Source organism: Microtus pennsylvanicus, chromosome 9, assembly GCF_037038515.1.
Source record: "Microtus pennsylvanicus isolate mMicPen1 chromosome 9, mMicPen1.hap1, whole genome shotgun sequence".
In the NCBI taxonomy this organism is placed as follows: domain Eukaryota; kingdom Metazoa; phylum Chordata; class Mammalia; order Rodentia; family Cricetidae; genus Microtus; species Microtus pennsylvanicus.
In genome coordinates this window covers 102,448,492-102,474,507 of record NC_134587.1, presented here as the reverse complement: position 1 = coordinate 102,474,507, position 26,016 = coordinate 102,448,492, and the positions used below count along the sequence as shown (strand labels likewise).

At 39.6% G+C, this 26,016-nt stretch overlaps 1 protein-coding gene across 10 annotated transcripts in view; it reads right to left on the bottom strand.

Annotated features, from left to right (window-relative positions):
• The window catches only part of Marchf1 (membrane associated ring-CH-type finger 1), an 814,098-nt gene extending 791,400 nt beyond the window's left edge, over nt 1-22,698 (bottom strand). The window contains exon 1 of one of the 10 annotated variants that reach the window (XM_075986882.1): nt 22,442-22,698. The gene's annotated coding sequence lies outside the window, so the exon portion shown is untranslated. Of the gene's footprint in view, nt 1-21,850 lie in introns of all 10 variants that reach the window. The other 9 variants (XM_075986884.1, XM_075986889.1, XM_075986888.1 and 6 more) reach the window with 9 other exon arrangements.
• Between the last annotated feature and the right edge of the window lie 3,318 nt (nt 22,699-26,016).

The following is a 26,016-nucleotide window of genomic DNA, read 5'->3' as shown; positions in this document are numbered from 1 at the left end:
AAGGAAGGAAGGAAGGAAGATATTGAAAACCCATCTTTATTTTTACATTTTGTATGTTTACTATGTCCCTATCATATGGCAAAAAACACATCCTTGGATTAAAGATTGAATATTGATGTTGTACATGATTCACAGGCTGATGATCACACAATTAATTTTCCAATGGTGTATCAGCATTATTAAAATGCTAAGTTGTCACCACTGCAGATCTAAAACTGAGGATGTAGCTCAGTGCTAGCAACTTGCACAGTGTGAGACAAGCTCTATGTTCAATGTGGCAAAAAGAAAACTTAGAAAATCTAGAAGGAGGAACATTTGCTTAAAGTTCATTACAGAAACGATGTCAATCACAGAACATTCAGTCAGTATCATTCTTTGGGTGGTAGTAATCAATACCAACTTTATTTTTTATGCGACTAAGTGTTCAAATTTCATCAGTAACTAAGAGGGATCAATACCACTTAAAGCTTAAAAGTTACAGGATATTTTCTAAAGATGAAACCACACTTGGTAATTTGAAGCTATAATGTAGCTTTCTTGCTGGTATGAACTAAAGACAATTAAAGAATTTTTTACCATCCTCAATCCTCCTAACAACCACCCTAGTAAGACTGCAGTATCTATCACATCTTGTAGCTAAGGAAACCAACCTTTAAATAGGTTATTTAAATTAAAATTATTTAACTAATATCACTAGCAACAGGACTTTCAACATGTCTCAAGATAACTTGAGGCTGAGCCTGTTGCAATTAGCATTCATCTCGAGTGAAATTGAATCCTCTTGTTTAAAAAATAAATATGAAAACAGCTTTAATTAACAAAACCTTTCTTCTACAAAATATGATAAATCCCCAAAATGAGGAACAAGCCTAAATAGCAATATTCTGTATACAAAGTCATGCTTCCTCTAGACATACATGTGGTAGAGAACATACCATCAAATCACACTCACAGATGCTGGGACACTATGCGGGAGAAGTCTGGGGATGCACCGTCTACAGAATAGGTCTGTTTCCATGACAAAAGCCCAAGGGAGTTAATGTGTTTGGAAACGCACAGCCATAAATTTTGGCAATAAGTCATCCTGTTGTTCTTGAGGCGAGTTAATTAAGGTGATCAACTGTTTCTTGAAAATGGTTTATGTTGTGTCGAACACTCATCAGAGTCAAAGACACTTTCCTATCAGATATGTGAACACAGAATCCAACTCAGAAATTCAAACTTCTGTCATGTACTCGCTGTCTTTGAGCATGTGTGTACGAGTGTGTGTGTGTGTGTGTGTGTGTATACACATGCATATTCCCATACAAAAATTTATATGTAATTTTTATTGAAAGCTCAGTCTGCGAGTTACTATTAGGCCTCGATGGTAGGACAGTAGCACTGTCATCCTAGACTGCGAATCTTTATCATCTTAATTTTAACTTCTGTTTCCTTGCAGTACCAAACCATCAGAATGAGTAACTTAGAAAATGCCTGGTCCCTGCTCACTACGCTGCTTACCTGGTATACATAATGGAAGTGACTAGTTATTCTTGTCAACAAAAACAGTTGCAGAAACTGATTTTCTGTTACCTCTTTGTTTTTATCTATAAAACAAGGTGCTTCAAAAAAAAAAATCACATGGTGGTGTGTTTTCTGGGCAACTGTTATTCATGCCTCCTGGGTAACCATCTTCACCTTCAGTTGAATATGCCCACTGTTGTTAGGCTTCGTGTGCCTCAGCTTGTTTTTTACATTGGCACATCATAAGTATCATCCATATGTATATATATATATATATATATATATATATATATATATATATATGCAAATTATGAAAGAAAACAAACACATTCAGATGCCACAGGCTAACATTTTGAAGTTTGGCTTCTTTTTTTTAACTCAGAAAATATTTGCCTGTGTTTTATTATGGAACTAACTCATTAAGTATTTGAAAGATAAAGAACACAGAGCCATAGAAAACTTATTGATAAACTTCAGATTTTGCTTTTTATATGTGCACTTGGTATAGTACTACTGCAGTCTGTCTAATTAAGCCCTGGGCTCATTCTGATATCCTGGCCAGGTTCAGAATGCCTAAGTGCTCCATATGTGTTGGTTATTGAATGTTCGTCTAGTCATGTATTCACTGTAGTGGGAGGCTGCTTTTAAAATAAGGACAAGGTACCTCATCAAAAATTAACTTTTCTGTATGGTGAATGTTCAGTATTGAGAATATACCAGAAGTCAGAGGCTTTGAACCTGACCACCAACACATTACACAATAAACATATGCAAGTGAAGCTGTTTCGAAACAAGGGTCCCATGCATGACACACAGCAGCTCCCAGTGCCACTGGGACAAAGGCAATGGAGAGGTGGGAAAGACAGGAGGGAAGTGGATTTTTATTGTTGCTGTTGTTTGCTTTTTTGTTTGTCTTTGGTTTTGTTTTTTTAATTTGTTTTTTAATCAATAATCTTTTTATGCTTTCCTTGGGGAGGATACTACAGCAGTGAAGGGTGGATATGGAGGGACTGGGAAATGAGTGGAATGGGGGGGGGATGATATGAAATTCCCAAATAATCAATAAAAAATTGTGTTTAAAAAAGACTAACTCCTAAAGTAATCTATAAGTATACCATGTTGTGCAAAAGGGACAGCGACCTGCAAGTCTTACTATAGGTTCTTGTCAGATAGTACAGAGTTATTTCACATTGTGTCTGAGATAAAACTTTGGATTCTATTAAAGCAAAATTGCTGAGAAAGATCAAAGGAGAAAATAGTTTTTCTTTAATTGACTGAACTCTAAATTTGGGAGAAATGAACAAAACCAGAATTCAAACTTTTCTAATATACCGGCAATTTCCCTTTATTAGACCCTACATAAAAGAATGGGTTTGACACTCAGTGATGAACTGTAACCGTGCACCACGCAGCAGAAGTAGACCTTTCTGCTTCATGATTAAAATCAATTCAAGTATAATTTTAGTTGAAATATATTAAATTATTTCCTTTCACCTAGTAAAAGTTTAAATACTAAAGGTAATTTCCTCTTAAAATATAAGAAGGAAATCTATTTACAATTTCATAACTCTAAAAATAAATAGAGGAAACCAAGGACTACATCGACAATCTAGATTATTCTGCGAGCCATGGGGATTACTCTGACCAACCACTCAGAAGTTCTTTCTTCATGCCTGCTACTCAGGCTTTTGTTAGTCTATGGCTTTTCTGAGGAGCGATGTGATCCCAAGTTGCTTAACTTCCTTTAAGATGTGTAAGATTATATGCATGCCTGAATGTGTGTGGGTGGGTGGGTGGTATAAATTTAGATAAATATAAACTAACAAGGTTCCTTGAGTTTGCCAAACTGCCTTGCTATTGTTTGTACCTCCTTCTCCATCTCTATCACCTTTCTCACATGTCTCTAATTGGAGCCTCTTTCCCACTTTTCTGTTTCCCACTTACAATCACCTGTATCCTGCTATCCCCCTCTCAAGCCCAACTCCACTATGCCCCCAACTCCCTTTTACTCTTCCTGTTTCTGTGGTTATTCCATGTGTATCCCACATCTGAGGATTTGAAGCTAGGATCCAGAGATAAGAGAGGTCATAAAGCATTTGTCTTTATGTATCTGGGTTTCCTCACCCAACAAAATCTTTTCTGGGGCCATCAATTTACCTGTAAATTACTTCATTTTTTCTTACAATTGAATCGTATTCTATTGCATGTATATGGCACATTTCCACTATCTATTCATCTCTTGAAAGACATTAAGCTATTTTCACTTCCTGGGCATGTGAATAAGGCAGTTAAGAACATGGCTGAGCAGGTATCTATAGAGTAGGATATAAATTCTTTTGAGACTGTGCCAGGGAGTGGTTTTGACTGGTTCATATGCTAGATCTACTTTTAGTGTGTTGAGAGTTCTCTATACTGATTTCCAGGGAGGCTTCAGAAATCTGCATTCCTGCCAGAAGTAAATGAGGGCTCCTCTTTCTCAGAACTTCTCTGGCATTTGTGGTCTGTTGTTTGGTTAATCTTGGTTACATTATGACTGGGATGAGGTCAAATCTCAAAGTTCCTTTAATTTGTATTTCCTTAATTGCTAAAGATGGTGAGCACTTCTTAGGGTGTTTATTAGAAATTTTTATTTGTCCTTTTGAGAATTCTTTGTTTAGAGACTACTGAAAGAGAAATCTTTAGTCAGTTCCTAAATCAGGTTATTTGTTCCCTTGGTCCTTCTAGCCCTTAGTTGCTCTCAGGGTTGAGGGTGGGCTCCTACTGATAAAGATTCCTCACACTCACATTCGGGGCACAAGTGTGATTTGAACTGGATCTGACCTGAAAACCTCTTTCCCAGTCTAGTTGTCATGGTTTCAGAAAAGACTATGCGCTGTGAGAAGGAAGCAGAAGGTCCTACCCAGATGTCACACCTGTAAACCATAACAAGGACCACCACAGCAATATCTCCATAAGTGCAATGTGGCCCTTGTGTGTGGGTGGAAAACAACAGCTGTCTAACTGGACTTCAGACCCACTCCACAGGACAGAAACCATACCTGGTACTGAAAACTACCCAGTTTCCCATATTTAGAGAGGTCATGGGCATTAGAAAATCTACTACCATCACATTGCTAGTCCAACATAATTTTCTACTAGATTCCAAATCTTATCCTTTATCCTCTCCATACAACAAATGGAGACTATCACAAAAAAAACCGCAATTAGACATAACTCAGACCAACATATCCTACAGAGCCCAGGCCCATAGGTACATCTGTATCAGAAGTTCTGACTGAATGGCTCAGAGAACATCACTGAGGAGTAGGAGGAAAGATTGCAAGAGCCAGAATATCAGAAATTCTGTGGTGAAAGAATTTTGCCTAAAAATCACTAAATAAACAATGGTAATCAATGAGCATATTAGCATAAAAGGGGAAGTTTTCATAGGGTCCCACGCCTAGAAGAAAAAGAGTTAGCCTCTCCCAGGAATGGGGCCCCCTCATTGGGTTCAACGCAGAGTGGTCTGCCCTGAAAAAATATAAACACAACAGCAAAATGGACTCAGAAGGTTGTGATTACACATTGGTGCATACCCGTACAGACATATGTGTATGGTATATAAGAATAGCATCAAAAGAAAAGCAGCAAAGAGCTCGAGAGTGGGAGAATGAGAGGGGCTATTGGGAGAGTAGCTGAGAGGGTTGTAAGGGAAGAGAGGGGTAAATTGTTGTGATTCTATTTCAATTGAAAACATATTTAAAAACTAAAAATTAACAGAGGCGGAGCTGCAGCGGCCAGACGCGGCGGAGCAACACCGCATTCAGGAAGAGGCTTTGGGAGACCAGCGCGGCAGCAGACGCAAGCTGCAGGGTCAGGCGTGCAATAAGGAGAGCAGATCGCCCTACTACAATCAAATCAAAGAGGTAGGCCTTTGGTTGGCCAGGTCACTGGCAAACGGGGAGCCTGGTCCTGTCCTGAAGACCCTTCGGAGGGGTGAGAGGGTTCTTGGCCTGCGGCAGGAACCAGGAAACAGAGCGAGGGCAGTTTGTAAGCGGAGCCCTGGGCCAGCAGGGAAACCTGATCCGGTTTTTAAAAGACCCATTAGATAGGATTAATAGGAGGAGATGGGCAGACGCCAAGGCAAGAACTCACCCAATAATCTGAAAAACAACATGAAAACACCAGAACCCAAGGATCTTACAACAGAAGTATTTGAACAATCTAACACAGAAGAAGTGGAAAAAATTGACTTTATGAACGCAATAGAGTCCCTTAAACAACACGTAAAAAATGCCCTTATAGAAATGGATGAGAAGTATAACAAAAAGTTTGAAGAAATGAGTAAATATGTACATGATACCCTGGGAAACCAAGATAAAACGATCAAACAGGTAATGGAAACAGTTCAAGAATTGAAAACTGAAATGAAGGCAAGGAAGAAAATACAAACTGAGGACCAGCCAGATATGGAAAATCTAGGTCAACGAGCAGAGTCTACAGAAACAAGCATAATCAATAGAATACAAGAAATAGAAGAAAGAATCTCAGATGCTGAGGACACCATAGAGAAAATAAACGAACAGATCAAAGAAAACAGCAAAGCCAACAAATCCTCAACACAAAACATTCAGGAAATATGGGACACAATAAAAAAACCAAACTTAAGAATAATAGGAATAGAAGAAGGAGAAGAGTCACAGCTCAAAGACCCAGAAAATATATTCAACAAAATTATGGAAGAAAACTTTCCCAACTTAATGAAAGATATTCATTTAAATATTCAAGAAGCATACAGAACACCAAACAGACTGGATCAAAGAAAAACATCTCCTCGCCATATAATAATCAAAACACAAAATATACAGGTTAAAGAAAATATTAAGAGCTGCAAAAGAAAAAGGGCAAGTAACTTATAAAGGTAAACCGATCAGACTTACACCTGACTTCTCTATGGAAACTATGAAAGCCAGAAGGTCCTGGATAGATGTACTGCAGAAGCTAAGAGACCATGGATGCAAACCCAAACTACTATACCCAGCCAAGCTATCGTTCATTATCAATGGAGAAAACAAGACATTCCAGGATAAGAATAAATTTAAACAATACGTAGCCACAAATCCAGCCCTACAGAAAGTAATAGAAGGAAAATCGCAACCCAAGGAATCCAACACTGCCAACACTGCCTACAATAACCCAGGCATCTAGTGACCCTTCACCAGCACATCTCAAAGAAGGGAGACACACAATCTCTACTACCAAAAGCAATAAGAATAACCGGAGTAAACAACCACACTGGTCATTAATATCACTTAATATTAATGGGCTCAATTCACCTATAAAAAGGCACAGGCTAAAAGATTGGATACGAAAACAGGATCCAACATTTTGCTGTTTGCAAGAAACACATCTCAACCACAAAGACAGGCACCTACTCAGAGTAAAGGGTTGGGAAACGGTGTTTCAAGCAAATGGTCCTAAGAAAAAAGCAGGTGTGGCCAAATTAATTTCTAACAAAACTGACTTCAAACTAAAATCAATCAGAAGAGACCGAGATGGTCACTTTATACTCATAACAGGAACAATTCATCAGGATGACGTCTCAATTCTGAATATCTACGCCCCCAATATAAAAGCACCTACTTATGTAAAAGAAATATTACTAGAACTCAAAGCAGACATCAAACCACACACATTAGTAGTAGGAGACTTCAACACACCTCTCTCTCCAAGGGACAGGTCAATCAGACAGAAACCTAATAGAGAATTAAGAGAATTATTGGAGGTAATGAAGCAAATGGACTTAACAGACATCTATAGAACATTCCACCCAAATAGGAAAGAATATACCTTCTTCTCTGCAGCTCATGGAACCTTCTCAAAAATTGACCACATACTTAGAACAAAGGAAACCTCCACAGATACAAAAAAATATCAGTGTCCACCTGTGTCCTATCTGATCACCAAGGATTAAAGTTAGAAGGCAACAACAATGCTACCCACAGAAAGCCGACAAACTCATGGAAACTGAACAGTCAACTACTGAACCACACCTGGGTCAAGAAAGAAATTAAGAAAGAAATTAAAGTCTTCCTTGAATTTAATGGAAATAAAGAGACAACATACTCAAACCTATGGGACACAATGAAGCAGTGCTAAGAGGAAAGTTCATAGCACTAAGTGCCCACTTAAAGAAAACGGAGAATGCATACATTGGGGACTTAACAACAAACCTGAAAGCTCTAGAAAAAAAAGAATCAGACGCGCCCAGGAAAAGTAGAAGACTGGAAATAATAAAACTGAGGGCAGAAATCAACAAAATAGAAACACAGAAAACAGTCCAAAGAATCAATGAAACAAAAAGCTGGTTCTTGGAGAAAGTCAACAAGATTGACAAACCCCTATCCAAACTAATTAAACGACAGAGAGAGAACACACAAATAAATAAGATCAGAAATGAAAAGGGGGACATAACCACAGACACAGAGGAAATTCAGAGAATCATTAGATCTTACTACAAAAGCCTGTATAACACAAAATTGGAAAATATAAAAGAAATGGACACTTTTTTAGATAAATACCACATACCAAAGTTAAACCAGGACCAGGTGAACAATCTAAACAGACCTGTTAGTCACGAAGAATTAGAAGAGGTTATCAAAAACCTCCCTACCAAAAAAAGCCCAGGACCAGATGGTTTCAATGCGGAATTCTACCAGAACTTCCAAGAAGACCTAATACCTATACTCCTTAATGTATTCCACAATATAGAAACAGAAGGGTCATTACCAAACTCCTTCTATGAAGCTACAGTTACTTTGATACCAAAACCACACAAAGACTCAACCAGGAAAGAGAATTACAGGCCAATCTCACTCATGAACATTGACGCAAAAATCCTCAACAAAATACTGGCAAACCGAATCCAAGAACACATTAGAAAAATTATTCATTATGATCAAGTAGGCTTCATCCCAGAGATGCAGGGCTGGTTCAACATACGAAAATCTATCAATGTAATCCACCATATAAATAAACTGAAAGAAAAAAATCATATGATCATTTCATTAGATGCTGAAAAAGCATTTGACAAAATTCAACACCCCTTTATAATAAAGGTCTTGGAGAGAATAGGGATACAAGGATCCTACCTAAATATAATAAAAGCTATTTACAGCAAGCCAACAGCTAACATTAAATTGAACGGAGAAAAACTCAAAGCCATCCCACTAAAATCAGGAACACGACAAGGATGTCCACTCTCTCCATACCTCTTCAATATAGTGCTGGAAGTTCTAGCAATAGCAATAAGACAACATAAGGAGATCAAGGGGATTTGTATTGGAAAGGAAGAAGTTAAGCTTTCGTTATTTGCAGATGATATGATAGTATACATAAGTGACCCCAAAAATTCTACCAAAGAACTCCTACAGCTGATAAACACCTTTAGTAATGTGGCAGGATACAAGATCAACTCCAAAAAATCAGTTGCTTTACACTAAGGATAAGGAAGCAGAGAGGAAAATCAGAGAAGCATCACCTTTCACGATAGCCACAAATAGCATAAAATATCTAGGGGTAACCCTGAACAAGGAAGTGAAAGACCTATTCGACAAGAACTATAAGTCTTTGAAGAAAGAAATTGAAGAAGACACCAGAAAATGGAAGGACCTCCCTTGCTCTTGGATTGGGAGGATCAACATAGTAAAAATGGCAATTCTACCAAAAGCAATCTATAGATTCAATGCAATCCCCATCAAAATTCTTCACAGATCTGGAGAAGACAATAATCAACTTTATATGGAGGAACAAAAAACCCAGGATAGCCAGAACAATCTTATACAATAAAGGATTGTCTGGAGGCATTACCATCCCTGACTTCAAATTCTATTATAGAGCTACAGTATTGAAAACAGCCTGGTATTGGCATAAAAACAGAGAAGTCGACCAATGGAATCGAATAGAAGACCCTGACTTTAACCCACAAACCTATGAGCACCTGATTTTCGATAAAGGAGCTAAAAGTATACAATGGAAAAAAGACAGCATTTTCAACAAATTGTGCTGGCAAAACTGGATGTCAATCTGTAAAAGAATGAAAATACATCCATATCTATCACCATGCACAAAACTCAAGTCCAAATGGATTAAAGACCTCAATATCAGTCCGAACACACTGAACCTGATAGAAGAGGAAGTGGGAAGTACTCTACAGCACATGGGCACAGGAGACCACTTCCTACGTATAACCCCAGCAGCACAGACACTAAGGGCATCATTGAATAAATGGGACCTCCTGAGGCTGAGAAGCTTCTGTAAAGCAAAGGACACTGTCACTAAGACAAAAAGGCAACCCACTTACTGGGAGAAGATTTTCACCAACCCCGCAACTGACAAAGGTCTGATCTCCAAAATATATAAAGAAATCAAGAAACTAGACCGTAAAAGGTTAATCAATCCAATTATAAAATGGGGCACTGAGCTGAACAGAGAATTCTCAACAGAAGAACTTCAAATGGCCAAAAGACACTTAAGGTCATGCTCAACTTCCCTAGTGATCAGGGAAATGCAAATCAAGACAACTTTAAGATACCATCTTACACCTGTCAGAATGGCTAAAATCAAAAACACCAATGATAGCCTTTGCTGGAGAGGTTGTGGAGAAAGGGGTACACTCATCCATTGCTGGTGGGAATGCAAACTTGTGCAACCACTCTGGAAAGCAGTGTTTCGGTTTCTCAGGAAATTCGGAATCAACCTACCCCTGGATCCAGCAATACCACTCTTGGGAATATACCCAAGAGAGGCCCTATCATACAACAAAAGTATATGCTCAACTACGTTCATGGCAGCATTGTTTGTAATAGCCAGAACCTGGAAACAACCTAGATGCCCTTCAACGGAAGAATGGATGAAGAAAGTATGGAATATATACATATTAGAGTATTACTCAGCAGTAAAAAACAAGGACTTCTTGAATTTTGCATACAAATGGATGGAAATAGAAAACACTATCCTGAGTGAGGTAAGCCAGACCCAAAAAGAGGAACATGGGATGTACTCACTCATATTTGGTTTCTAGCCATAAATAAAGGGCATTGGGCTTATAATGCATGTTCCTAGAGAAGCTAAGTAAGAAGGTGAACCCAAAGACAAACACATAGGCATCCTCATGAATATTAACCTTCATCAGGGGATGAAAGGAGACAGAGACAGAGGAGCACGGGACAGAAATCTCAAGGTCCAAATCAGGAGCAGAAGGAGACGGAGCACGAGCAAGGAACTCAGGACCGCGAGACCCACACACTGAGACAATGGGGATGTTCTATCGGGAACTCACCAAGGCCAGCTGGCCTGGGTCTGAAAAAGCATGGGATAAATCCAGACTAGCTGAACATAGAGGACAATGAGGAATACTGAGAACTCAAGAACAATCGCAGTGGGTTCTTGATCCTACTGCACATACTGGCTTTGGGGGAGCCTAGGCAGTTTGGATGCTCACCTTAGGAGACCTAGATAGAGGTGGGCGGTCCTTGGGCTTCCCACAGGTCAGGGAACCCTGATTGCTCTTTGAGCAGATGAGGGAGGGTGACTTGATCGGGGGAGGGGGAGGGAAATGGGAGGCGGTTGCGGGGAGGAGGCAGAAATCCTTAATAAATAAATAAATTAAAAAAAAAGAAAAAAGAAAAAAAACTAAAAATTAATAGATAATTACATGAAAACATAAACTAAAACAGTGTAAAGCTACTTAAAATTGTAGAAAAAAAATTGCCATGCATATCACTCTTAAATATCCTTATAAACAAAGAGAAAGTGAGCAGAACATGAGTGAACACCACTGCTCTCAACTACATTTCCTTATAATTTCACAAACAAATCCATCAATCCTACACACCCCATGCTTTTCATGTGTCCACATCCCCCCTTTTTTTACTTTATTCAGATTTTTTTGAGATTATAATTACATTTCTTCCTTCCCTTTCCTTCCCTCCAAACTTCCCATTAACTCTTTCCTGCTTTCCTTCAAATCCATGGCCTCATTCTCCTTACTATTGGATGCAAGTATGTATATGCATATACGTCTATATTCCTGAATGTAACCTACTCAGTATGCATAGTTACTTGTAAGTGCATTTTCAAGGCTTACCATTTGGCACTGGACAACCAGTTGGTGCGCTCTTCCCTGGGAGCACCAGCTTTCCTGCTCCCAGCTTCCTCAGTTGCCTCTAGTGCTGCTTTGCACTATTTTATACAACACTATTCCCGGGTTCTTCATGCATTTTCTTTTCCCTATTAGATAGTTCTCCTAGTTTGTTGGCCACTTCCCTCCCAATCTTGCATATACACCCATATACACATTGTTCATTAAATGTCAATCATCTTGTGACTCCTCCTTATGAGTGTCACGTTTCCACTTAAATCTATACCAAACTGTCAAAGTGCCTACGAGTTCATCAAATTCACCACTCTTCCCTCAACAATGCAGCCTCCAGAATACTCCATGTACCCGTCTGTTGAAGTTTTACTTTCTCTTTTCATCTACTAACTTGTGTGTTTTGTAGTTTTTCTTCGGGTAGCCACTCAAAATGTCACTTCTTCAAGGATGCTTGCAAAATTAGCATGTACTGTCCTTCATTGTACTCATGCCTACACAGTTGTCCTGGTGCATATGGCTATTTAATTAGTTCATATGAATAAAAAGTTTCAAAATAGCAGGAATCTGGGTACATTGTTTTTGTTTTTACTTATTATTGTATCTCCAAGGCAAAGTTGAGTGGCTGGAAGTAGGGGAAAGTAGTAATTATTTCCCATTAGGACAACAGATCATTCCATAGTTAATAAAAAGATGATTAATTTAGAAAGAGAATACACTCGAGACATGTGATGATTTAGCTTTCTCCTCATTTTTCTCTCTTATAAGTGGATGCGCCTTACAACTACAATTCTGACACTGTCTCTTTCCCTCTTTTCATCTCCTCCTCATTCGTTCTTTTCCTCTTCTTGTCTCATTTTCCTCCAGAAAAGGAAATTTAATTCACCATATGGTTGTAGTTCCTTCCAAAACTAAAGTCAGAACTGAAAAACAATGTGCTAGCCATATCTGTCTGTGAGTGAGCAGCAGGTGAACAGAAGCAGAAAAAACAAACAAACAAACAAAAACACTGAAGTACCTGGGATTCCTCCACAACCAGGAGGAGTTGAGGCCCCACCCACCCCACACTCAGACTTTCTAAGAGGCTGTACACCACATTTAGTTGTCAATCCATATTATTCCTGAATGCCTCCCTTGAGTTTGTTAATTATTCACCATTTAAGGATGCTTAGACCTTAGTTTGAAACAGTAGATACGTCATAGGACAGAACAAAATATATTCAACACAAACATGAGGTGGGAAAGAGTCAGCAAAGCTGAGTCAACACCTGCCTGCTCTCTTTGCCACAATCACAATCATAACCAGGGTGAAAGGAGAAGATGTGAATCAGGGTTCCAGAGACCTCTGCTATGCTTTGAGGGGAGTGAAGCGTTGCTCACTAATGAATGAATCTGAAACAACCATCCTTCAATGATGTCATATAATTCGACACACTCATCCAAGGATAGAGACTCTCCTACTATATTTTGACACTGAATCAAAGGCAGGAAAAGACTTGTCTTTGTTTGCTTCTACTGCTATGACGAAGCACCATGACCAAAGGAACTTGTGGAGGAAAGCGTTTGTTTGGCTTACCCATCCTCATTACAGTCCTGAAGAGAAGTTTGAACAGGAACTCAAGGCAGAAACTGAACAGAAGCTGAGGCCACGAGGAATATTGCTTACTGGCTTGCTCCTCCTGACTTGCTCAGTTTGCTCTCCTCTACCCCCCAGGAACCACCTGCCCAGGGATAGTACTACTCACAGTGGACTGCACCCTAACATATCAATCATTAATAAAGAAAATGCCCCCAGAGGTTTGCCAATCTGATAGAAGCATCATCTTCCTCAAAGTGAACTCCAGTCTGTGTCAAGTTGACCAAAACCCAACCAGAATAAGAATCTGTTCCAGATATCTGTCAACTGACTGTATTCCTCTACCCAAAGTCAACCATCTTTTGATGTTATATGGAATGCATAATTATATAAAACAAGCATAATATTGGACTAGAGAGATGGCTCAAAGGCTAAGGGCACTGGCTGCTCTTTCAAAGGACCTGGGTTCAATTTCCAGCATCCACATGGCATCTCACAACTGTCTATAACTCTAGTTCCCAGAAATCTGATACTGTCACATAGATATACACGCAGGCAAACACAAATGTAAATAAAAATAAGAAAATAATAAATAAAAGCATTGAAAGATATTTAAAAAAAATAAAACAAGCATAATATATGTCATTCACACTAAGTACGTCTCCATCACTAACAGACTTAACAAAAGCAAGCCAATTTATAGAATTACAGATAATTCATCTTATGTGTCTCTAACATTATACTTCAAATATGATCTGAATTATTTATAAGTCAATGAATTAGCCTCAAATTCTATTGAGTTTTATCCATATACAAGTAAGTCATTCTATTACCAGTTTGGCAACTCTCTTGAATAGATATGACTAGATAGTAACCTATAGCAATTGCTGTTCTGAATAATAATTTGAAAATGAAAGAAAGTTGTTGCTAAGAAGGGACAGAGTCCAGATTTACACATTTTTCTTCTATGTATGTGGCATTTACTTTAAGTTTAGCTGTACTTGTATTCAGAAAAAAAGCCTTGTTTTAATGTCTACACTTGCATGTGTCTGGTTTGGTTTGCACCAATCCTAAGAGGGAGGAAGCTTTACCAGTTTATTTAGTAGTTACCAAGAACTTAAATTAACTGGTTGTTTGAATTATTAACTTTTATAGTTACTAAGATCTACCTCATAAAATATTGATGAACTACTTCTATATCAAATGACACATAATACAACTGTCTAGCAGAAAGCAATTTCTTTTATAAAACATGTAAAAGCTGCTATGGACTTGAAAGACCTGGATAAATCCAGACCCCCCAAGCAGAAAAAAAATAGAGCCAAAAATCTAAGCAGGGAGAGAAGAATCAGAAATCTAGATTAACTGGTTCAGTGACTCTGTTTCAGGAACTAGCAGAAGATAAAGTTAGATTATAATCTTGAGACTAATCTTGAGAAACAGAGAGTTGAGCCCCTTGTGATTATCACTGGTATTTTTGGAATTTTCAATGATCACTGGCATTTTTGGAATTTTCCAATGATGCTCTCCCTACCCTCTTTGGATTACTGGGCTGTGGTTTCTTCCCTTAAATACCCCTTCTCCCAGCTACTCGAAGTCAAATTCCTCCCCTGCGTGGGCTATGAGTCTCAGCTCCAGCGCTGGTCCCTGTCATTAAACCTCGTGTGATTGCAGCAAGGACGGTTTGAGTGAGAGTCTCCCCTACCAGGGGTCTTTCAGACTTAACTCTTGTAGGCTGAAGTTACTAACTCTAGTTTTACCAGGGAGTGAACTTGGCTCTTTGATATCTGTGTTCATAATCAGTAAGAAATCATCTGTTTTAACTGGTTATTCCAATGAATAACCCAAAATAGGTCAAAAATACCTCCAAAGCCACTACACAAGCCTTATGTTAAAAACAAAACTTTGACTTAAGTAAAATATGTGTGCTGCTTCCTTTCCATTAAAACAGCAAATACCTGAGATATCTTTAGGGGATGACACATTTATTTTGCTTACAGTTTTGAAGGATTCAGTCCATGATCCATTGGTCCCATTTCTTTGTAGCCTGAGATGAAACAGTACATCAGAAAGGCTGTATGTAGGAAAGAACAATCATTCACCTACTGCTCAGGCTTTGAAAGGGTGTAAGAGATAGACACTGTGATAATAGTCCCCATCGGTGGCACACAACCAAAGACATGAACTCCTAACATTCTGGCCTAACTGATAAAGTTCCACAGTTCTTCAATAGCACCAGACTGGAGACCAAGATGACCAGGGACTTTAGGGAATACTCAAGACCTGATCCCAGAATCCCAGAGCACCTGGGAAAGTTCAAGAATAGAGGCACCCAGATCTCAGTGCAGGGTGTATCAATGAGGCAAGATGCTTTGCTTGTTTGTTTGTTGTTGCTATTGTTTTTTTTTGTTGTTGTTGTTTAATGAGGCAGCATTTCTCAGTGTAACAGTTGTCCCATCTTGGAACTAGCCCTTGTAGACCAGCCTGGTATTGAATTTACAGAGATCCACCTACTTCTGCCTTTGGAATACTGGGATTAAAGGTGTAGGCCACCACTGCCTGGCTTTTTTATCTTTTGTTTTGTTTTTTGGTTTTGGGTTGTTTCTTGTTGGTAATTTTGGTTTTTCAAGATTTTTTTTTATTTTATTTGTTTTTTTAAAAAAACCTATCTTTCCTCACTTTACATGCCAAATCTATTTCCCACCCCCTCCCCTCCTCCTGCTCCCTGCACCTTCCCCCATCCCTTCCCCATCAGCTTTTCAGAAAGGGTAAGGCTACCCATGGGGAGTCAACAAAATCTAGCACATTGCTTTGAGGCAGGACCAAGACCCTCTTCTTTATATCTAGGCTGAGCAAAGTATCCCTCCAGAGAGACTGGATTCCAAAAAGCCAGAACAAGCAGTAGGGATAAATCTTCACTGCCAGTGGCCCCACAATCTGCCCCAGTCATACAATTGTCACCCACATTCAGAGGACCTAGCTTGGTCCTGTGCTGATTCCCTTCTGTCAGACCAGAGTTGGAAGGCTTCCATTAGCTCAGGTAAGCTGTTTCAGTAGGTATCCGCATCATAATCTTGACCTCTTTGCTAGTACTTTCACTCCTCCCTCTCTTCAACTGGACTTTGGGAGCTCAACCCAAAGCTCCACTGTGGTTCTCTGCATCTGCTTCCATTAGTTGCTGGATGAAGGTTCTATGATGACATCTAAGATAGTCATCAATCTGACTACAAGGCAAGGTCAGTTCAGGCACCCTCTCCACTATTGCTTAGGGTCTTAACTGGGGTAATCCTTGTGAATTTCTGGGGATTTCTCTAGTGCCAGGTTTCTTGCTAGCCCCACAATGGTTTCCCTCAATCAAGATATGCAAGATGCTTCTTAATGCTTCTTCCCAGAAGGAGACTGGAAGCAGGAGACTACTCTTGTGAGATAAAGAATCTAACACATATTTTTAGAGGTTTTGGATAATACTGAGACACAGTTCAGCTATGAGGAGCCCCAATTCTCTCAGAGAACAACTTACATAAAACCAGCTAACACATCTGCCACAGTTAGAGTTTCCACTGCTATGAGCTTAGTGAGGGAAGGATTTACTGCAGCTTACATGTCCACATCACTGTCTGTCATGACGGAAATCCGGACAGGAACCTGGAGGCAGGAACTGAAGGAAGCACAGAGGAGTGCTGTTTGCTGGGTTTCTTTGGATAGCTTACTCAGCCTTCTTTCTCAGTAGCTCTAAGACTCCCTACCAATTTATGGAACCACCCACCACAAGCTGGGCCCTTCCACATCGATCATTAATAAAGAAAATGCCCTACAGATTTGTCTATAAGCAATCTTCACAAGTGAAGTTCTTCCCACGTAATTCTAAATTGTGTCAAGTTAAAAAAAAATACAACAGAATAAGGCCTGATTTCCCCTTTCTTTTTTTCCTTTTTATTGATTTTATTGAGCTATACATTTTTCTCTACTTCCCTCCCTTCATCTCCCCTCCCCTTCAACTCATGAGCATTGATGCAAAAATACTAAATAAAATACTGGCAAATTGAATCCCCATTCTGAAAATGGAGGTTGAAACACCAAAAATGGAGCTTATCTGAAAGCCAGGAGCTCACAGGTCTTGCAGTGGTGTGCCTTTGGAACCTATGAATCCCGTAGAGGCAGCTATAGACACTGTCTAAGGATGTAAGCAAGACTCAGTTGTAAATGATCAGATTACAACAGTTGGCCAAATCTTCATTTTATATCCCCTGAAAAGGAAATATTGACAATTCTTTGGAAATGAATAAACCAAGTGGGCATTTTTACAGATGAATAAAATAAAGCATACAAAAAGACACTAAAAAGAGGTACACAACATTGACATTACTACACAAAATTATCATTTTGAGTAATATGTTTAAGGTAATGAAGGAAAGGGTATAGAAAATAAGTAAATTGAGATCTATAGAATAGAATTAAATGTACCTTTGAAAATATGACAGAACATCCATAGACAGTCTTGATAGTCCAAGGGGCATATGTAGAAGATGACTAGTAAGCTGAACAAAAGGTCAAAAGAAATATTCAAATTGTTGAGAAGAGAATAAAGAATAGGAAATAGTGAAACAAGTAAAAAACAATATGCTGGGAGTAATGGATCAATTCATCACACATGAGCAGATAGAAAACACAATAGTAAGCTGTCTGTGAAGAAATAAGAGTCAAGAATTCAATGAGTTTCTCTTGACACGTATGAAGACATGAGCTTACATGTTCAAGAAGATCTGAATTCAAAGAGAAGAGGTACAAAGAAAACTACATTTGGAAACATCTCACTAAAGCTGAAGGAAAGTAAAAACAAATAAAATTATCTCAAAATTAGTCAGATGCCAAGACAAACAACTTTCAAAGCAACAGTAAGACTTGATAGGTTTGCAGAAAGACATCAAGGAACAAGTTAGTTTCCAGAAAAGAAATATCACTAAGTCAAAGTTGTGCCTATCGTAAATCTTCTTTAGGATTACCTTATGTAAAAATGCTTTCAGTCATACAAATGAAAAAAAAATAATTAGCTAATTTTCAATTAAAATGGTATAATTAACAACTTTATACTTTGTCAGAGAAAACTGTAACAAGTGAAAGGTTAAAAATATGCCACTGATTTGAAACGCTAGGTGATTGAAACAGATATCAGAAACTAAATTCACAAGTATAAAGTTATTTTTTAACTGAAGGATTAAAAATGTAAAAGTTATTGAGCTCATTGCACATATTCGTCAGATTTCTCTTCCTCTGGGTTTCCAGTCATTGCCATACAGGACTGCGGTCCTGCTCCGTGAGAAAGGCACGGCAGAGAGGCTCAAAGAAATTGCTTCAGAGAAGAGCATTATTTATCATGCTTGATCACATGATAAAGTCAAAACTGCAATACTTTTTATTCCTATTGAGTTTATCATTTGTGCATGATAAAGCAGGCAATCTATTAGTAATACGCTTAAGCACATTAAGATATAAAATGTTTCCAATGTATACTCAATCATTATCAATATATAGTAAATCGCTAATGGTCACTTCTAATGAATTTGTCTCAAAATTTCTATGAGGGCTACTCTTGGATATCATGAAAGTCAATCAAATAAACCTCTTTAAATATATATTCACTTTACCAGTTCTGTTCTTACATAGACTCCTGAGTAATATACAGTATCTTTAATTCTATGTGTATAAACTTCATTAAAATTTTCTTTATTCTTTCACTAAAATATATACCTGGCCTAGTGAGATGGATCAGTGGGTAAAGGCATTTACTGCTAAGCCAAACAACCTGGGGTCTATCCCCAGGACCCATATGGTGGAAGGAGAGAACCATCTCCTGCAAGTTGTCCTCTAACCTCCCTACTCAAACTGTGACACACATGTACAAACCCACACACATGCACACATATTAAATAAATATAATCAAAATAAAAATATACTTGCTAATATTTAAACAATCCTGTGACTACTGATTTTTGTTCTTGTTTCATAATTGCAAAAGTAATTAAGGTACTAAAACTTTTCAGCCATATTTTGCTAGCCAATATCCATTTCAAACAATATCCAAAACAACACATATCATGTTTTGTGATCCATAAGCATCCTTCAACCAGAAAAGTCATAAGATGTAGTCATGGAAAGATCACAAGATGACCTTCTAATTGGGTTCAAATTACAAATTTGCCTGAAGAACTGAAAGAAGTTTCAGATCCTGGAGATGCTAAAGTGTCTGTTAAATCAACAAGCTAGAAACATGAAAATAAGAGACCATTAAACTGTTATGAACTCAGCACTGTGTATCAGCTCTTCTTGGAAACCATCCAGTATCCTGGCATAATGTCTGTGACGGAAGAAGACCCTACTTGAACACAGGTAGCACCATCCCATCATCTCGGGGCCCAGATTGAAAAGAGGAAAAAAGAGTAGAAATCTCAATGAGCAGAAACATTCCCCTTTCTCCACTTCCTCTTGACTTGAGTAGCCAGCCATTTGAACAGTGGCCCAGATCTGAGTCGTTCTGGCCACCATGTCTCCTCGCCTTGAGGGACTCTAGTCCTCTATGTTGTGATTCAGAATGAACCTCTGCTCACTTAAGTCACTTTTTATCAAGTATTTGATCAAGGAGAGAAGAATAATTGATGCAGTGCTCTTCCCCATGGTGTCTACACATCACAAGCATATGCTCTGGACAGCATGCTCTGGCTTTGTGTCTGTAATAACTTCTGCCTCTTCTCCTTTTCTAGTTCAGAGTCCCTGCGTAGTAAGGTAGCCAACGGACTTGTGAATATATAAATAACTCTATGGAAATAATCTCAAGTTCAAAGTCACTATTTAATCCTCTGTGCTTTTAAAAATCATACTGTACTGTCTATGAACTGTATAATATTCAACTATGGGACGCTTATATTTTGTGAAGATTTTCCTAAGATATTCCATTACACACACAGTAAAATGCTGAAACATTTTCAGGGTTTTTTTTTTGGGAGGGGGTGAGTAAATCAGTTTTGAAGTAAAGCACTTTAGATATGAAATGCAATCTATTCTTGGTTTTATATTTTAGTTAACCTGTAAACGGATAAATCTTATTTTTAAAGGCAGTATCATTTGTGAAATGTGAGTCAATTGTGACAAAATGTTCTGCTTGTTGTTGGAGGGTTGCCTGTTCAGAATTGTGTGTGTGTGTGTGTGTGTGCCTGCTTTAAGTCAATGTATGTATTTGTGTGTAGCCCTGGTTTCTCTGGGCTAGTTTAAAGAGTGTCTGCTATCATATTACCAGAGGGAAGCAGTCAACATGAGCAACAGGTATTCAGAAACCTTTTCGTAGAGCCCAATATGCTTTATAGTACAGACATTAAAAAAAAAAAGAGTTATAAAGTAAGCCTTTGAAGACAAGAATTCAAAACACAACGCAATAAACATTCTCTTTTGAATTACAGAAAAAATGCTGTTGCCAATTTCAGGAGTCCTAGATCAAGGCAAAGTCTCTTTGGTCAAATTATCTGCCTCTACATACAGCTTCACATAATCACAGACTTGGTTCACCTCTCAGACAAGATGAGCATGTAAAGCCCAGAATGTTCATTTCTCCATCAAAATACCAGTCTGTGGTAGCCTTCCTGGCTCTATGACTCATATTTATAAATACGAGTCCTAGCAGCTCGGAGCTTTCTTCGTTCCCAGTGCATGCCTTGCCTGTCATCTTTCCCTTGAAAGGAGCACAAACTATCAGAAGAGGAAATCATCGATGGAGAAAATACCTTTTGATCTGTCTTAGAAGTCCTTCATTAAGATCAGGTATGTTTAAAGAAATAATAATAATAATTTAAAGGAAAACATTAAGCCTTTTACAGACAAAATAAAATGATCTTTGAATTCTAACTGGCATTGCCTTATTCTGGTATCTTGTCATTATCTTAGGGACCCCCACACCCAATGAACAGTGCTTATTCCACTAATCCAGGAATGTAAATTAGCTACTAAGTTTTTCAAACCTCTCCAATCACAGGGTTTGGAAACCCGTTCTTTTATAAGTGAACCCACAGTCTCAAGATTTTATTGCTTTCTATCTTTATCACAAGGTGGTTGGTGGGAGGATGGCATAAACACGATTGCTCCTATGGATATCACCATTTCCTTGTGATATGAAAATTGGACTCTTCCCAAGCAGTGGGAATTCATAGATAAACCATGTGTCCCCTGGGCAAGAAGCCAGCAAGCTTGGGTAGTGGTGTTCTGACGCACAGGGTGCTACTCTCACGGAAGGCACTTGAGCAGTTTCTGAATTGCTTCAAAAACACAAGCAGCACCACAGTAGAGATAGTGATGCTTAACCTGTTTATCAAATAAATCTTTTTACATAGTAACAAAAGAAATTGCCAAGCAAACCTGGCGCTGTCTAAATGCACACTGGCTGTGGCTCTGCTTCCATCCACTGGTCACAGACAATACCCCTAAGAAGCGCGTCAGAAAGGACAAAAATCATCAAGAGCCGTTCTCGGTAAGTTTGCTGTTTCCCTTGTACCACTTGGTATAAAACTTAGACATCTCTCTGGCTTCAATATCCACTTCTCTTCCTTGGGATCCAAAAGCCAGCTCCACACCTGGATAACTGCGACACTCACCCGTGAGCGCAGGACCCTTCCCGTGTCCAAAGTCCCAGCTCTCCACTTCCCCTGCCGCAGGAACACAGTAGCATCTCTCATCCAGCCAGGCTGGGGCAAACCAGGACTGAACCCAACAGTTGTAGAGTGTGCTTCAGGTTTGAGCGCATCGCATCCGCGTTAAACCCAAGACAAAGGCTACACTCAGTCTTTCGTGGTTAGCGCCCTTCCCAGGGTAACCCGTATTAGCTTTCTCTCTTAAGCCCACCCTATGAGCCTGGAAAGTCACCGACAGGAATTGCTTTCAGAGGGGTGCGGCCGCGGGTGTAAACAGTGCTTACTTGTAGTCTACCAAGGGAACTACCTGGCAGCACCGGGCTGGGGAAGCCTAGCCAGAAATCCTGCCTCCAGCAGCTTGGGTACCCCTCTCAGCAGAGGAGCAGGACCTCCCGCGCGGAACCCACCTGGGCAAAGGCACCTGCTGCCAGCGCTCCAAGACAGTAGTGTGCCAGCTCTTGCGCTCTGAAGCAGCGACAAACCTCCCAGGAACACAAGCCAAAGAGAGTGTGGACTCTGCCTAAGGTTGATCTAATGGTCTTTGCAATCACTCACCGGGGAGGGTGAAGTAGCTCAGGCGGCCGGAAGGCTGCGTGCAGCCGGAATCCCAGGGCAACGGCATCCTCCCATTCTTTTGTCAGTGACTGGTGGTGCACTCCTCAGCTCACAAACGTGCAGTCGGGTGGCAGGCAGCCCGACTCTGGCTAGGCTCCCCAACCCTCGTCCCTCCTCTGAGCCTCCTCCCCTTCTCTGTCCCCCTCCACCAGCGGCACTCACTGGGCTCCCATGATGTCATCCAGTGGAAATCTGCCATGCTCAAAAACTGGAATAATCCAGCGCTCACGCAGGGAAAGCAGAGCAGGCAGAAGATGCAACAGAGGCTTTAGGAGTTCCCAGAACGTAATGTGAACCCTACTGTTAACTGGAGTCAAGGACAGGACACAGCAGGGACTTCGGAAAGGGGGTGGGGGCGCACAGTGGTGCCAGAACCTAGGAAAGACAGTGTTTTCTGCTCTGAGAATTCTTAAATCAATATGTAGATTAGTGGCGAAAGACAGGGGTATGGAGAAAGTTTTGTCTATTTTGTTGTTGGTCTTCTTTTCACTTCTCGGGAGTCACGTTTCTGTGATGATTCTTGTGCTGCAGACAGGATAATAAAGAGCACCTCAAGAAACGCTGAAGCCAAGGTCTTAACAGAAAGTTCAGGGTGCCTTGTCAGTACCTGCCTTGGGTATGTGCATCTAAAGTTAAGAGGTGATAAAAGGTGGATGATCTATGACTTGTACACTGTGAAGGCTGCTGCTCTGGGATTGGAAGCCACCAGAATCCCTAGCTATCTAGGTAACACTCCCCTCTCATGCTAGCAGACAACCTAGGGCTGAAACCAAGGAGAGAAACAAGTCACAGAACTTTTAATCAAAGGTGTGATGCCGGCTCCTATGCTTTAATGCTTTCTAATACTCATAGAAGTCCTATTAGAGGAAACGGACCAAATAGCCTTAAATAGTTGCAAGATTTCACCAGTATTAATACATATGCACAACCTACAATCTGAGGTCCAGGTCTATATGAATCTAGAACAGCTGCAGGTCAGAAATTCTTGCTGTTAAATACCAGTCACTGGTCCTGAAGAGGTCTGCGTGCAGTGGTTAAGAGTGCTCACTGTTCTTGTGTGGAATCTGAATTCACATTCCTAGCCCCCTCAGCCCCCATCAGAAGATTTACCTTCCTTCACAACTCCAGTTCGCAGAGATGAGATCCAGTGACCTCCTTTGATCTCTGCAAGCACCTGAACACACATGATCCACAAACATAACTCAGGCCCACACATATACACATAAAATAAAATAATAACTTCCAAAAAACAAACAAACAGCAAGCTCCAGCATCTGAGGGTTTGTACCCTCAGCTGTCTGTGATTCAAGGAGACTCTTGACTTTCCCAGGATGACCTACCACTTCTCATCCCCAGAAGAGGTTGGGCTACAGAAATCATCAGTGTTGACTGTGGAAATGTAATTCCAATACCTGATAACAGCATCTAGACTCTTTTATACAGAGCTACACCTGCTGGGTAGCATTTATTACTAATGTAAGTACAGTTTAGAACTCGCTGTCTTTTGTAAAGAGAACGAGGACCCCACATAGCAATAACTGTAGAGACAACATTGAAGCCTAGTCACCATGTTAGATAGGTTTGTTCATGCATTATGAAATTGTGAAATTCAGTAGGGCTTCTCCCAGGAAAAGATAATAAATTACCTGTAAAAAGGCGAGAACAGCGTTGGAGCAATAGCTCAGTTGTTATAAGCATTTGCTGCTCTTGCAAAGGACCAGAACTCACAACGACCTGTAACTCCAGTTCCAGGGTACCTCAGCTAAAGACAGAGGCTCATGTGCACATGTTTTAATCACGCTGGAATGCTGACTGACTTGGTCTTGTCTATGTTTTGTGCAGGCAACCACAGCTGCTGCCAGTTCACAATAATCCAAACGTGTCCATTAAACATTGTTTTCCCCTGGTCTTCCTTGATTTCTGGCTCTTAAAATAGTCTCACCCAATGTCCCATGATATACTCTGCACACTCAACGGAGGATACGTGTTCTGTTTATGACTGAGCTCTCCACAGACATTAGCTCTTTGTACTTTGACCAGTCGTGGGTCTCTCTATAATCACTGTCCACTGAAGAAGCATGTTTCTCTAATAAGGACTGAAAGCTTCACTAATCTATGGCACAGAGATGTCTATTTAGAAAGTAGTTAGATACTGTATCTACTTAGCAAAATCCTAGGAGTAGGCTCACTCCTGTGGTTTATGGTCTCCCCAGTTATAGGTTCTGGACCAGGCTTATCGTGCCAATAATGAGTTTACGCCTAGGGAGCAGATTCTAAATCCAATCAGAAAGCAGTTAGTTATGCCCTACTATTTGTGCTACTATTATACCCACGGACATGCTTCACCAGGAAGATCATTATTTAGCTCATAGAGCTCACAGCTGGGTAACAATGCTGTTGAATCTCACTCTACAGCCAGCACTGCTCCTTCCGGTGCTGTGACAGTTAATTAGTGAGAAATGAGTGTCAAGTCAGCGTCTGTGACCAAAGGGTAAGAGTTCTTTATCATATGGTCTCACCATCAAATTCTGGTGGGCAACCAAGAATAAAGTTGACGGCCTATATTGTTTTGGGGATCTCTTGGGTCCTTCTGACCTACAAATCTCAGGGGAAGTATTTGAAATACTTGGTATAAGGTTTTTAGTCAGCCATATGTTTTAATGTTTAAAATTTTAAGATATTAATCTATTAGTTCTTCCTGAGAACAAAAGACCATATCAATGTCATGAACAACTTCTAGAAATGATTATTTTTTTAAATATCAAAATAGTGAAGATCGTTTCTAAAAATAATAGCAAATGTGAGATAAACTAGTGAAAACACTGAAAGTGAAGGATTTGGGGGTGAAAGTAAAGGCAGATTTTGATGTGGAAAAGCACTCCAGCTGTTTTATAAAATGAATTAGAACCCTTAACGTAAGTACATCTGAGAAGGTAAAGTTGTCAAACCTGCTTTGTGGGTGGGTCTTTCATACCCCATCTGTCTTCACTGTATCTTCTGTTCCTAATTATTACTGGAACTAGTGCACAAGCACAGGAATAATGCTAGATCTGGAGATGTTAATAACCATAGAGACAAAAAATTTATTACTAGGCCTGCTCTAAAAAAGAAAGGAAGGAAGGAAGGAAGGAAGGAAGGAAGGAAGGAAGGAAGGAAGGAAGGAAGGAAGGAAGGAATAGCATTGCTCTAGTGACTACAGAAATCCTCAGCTGTTAAGAGTACTGGGTGCTCTTCCAGAGGACCCAGGTCCAATTCTCAGCACTAACATGGCAGCTCATAACTGTCTGTAGCTCCAGTCCCAGGGGATCCAACACCCTCTTCTGCTTCTGTCAACACTATATCTGCATGATTCACAGATATATAAGCAGGCAAAAATATCGATGCACATAAAATGAAATAAAATAATGACAAATAAATTACTGCCTTTAAAAAAATTAAAGAAAAACTGTCACCAGTGTTAGTGGTTGATATGCACTGGTTGTTTTCAGGTTCTTGGCCTCTTCTTCAAGCAACTG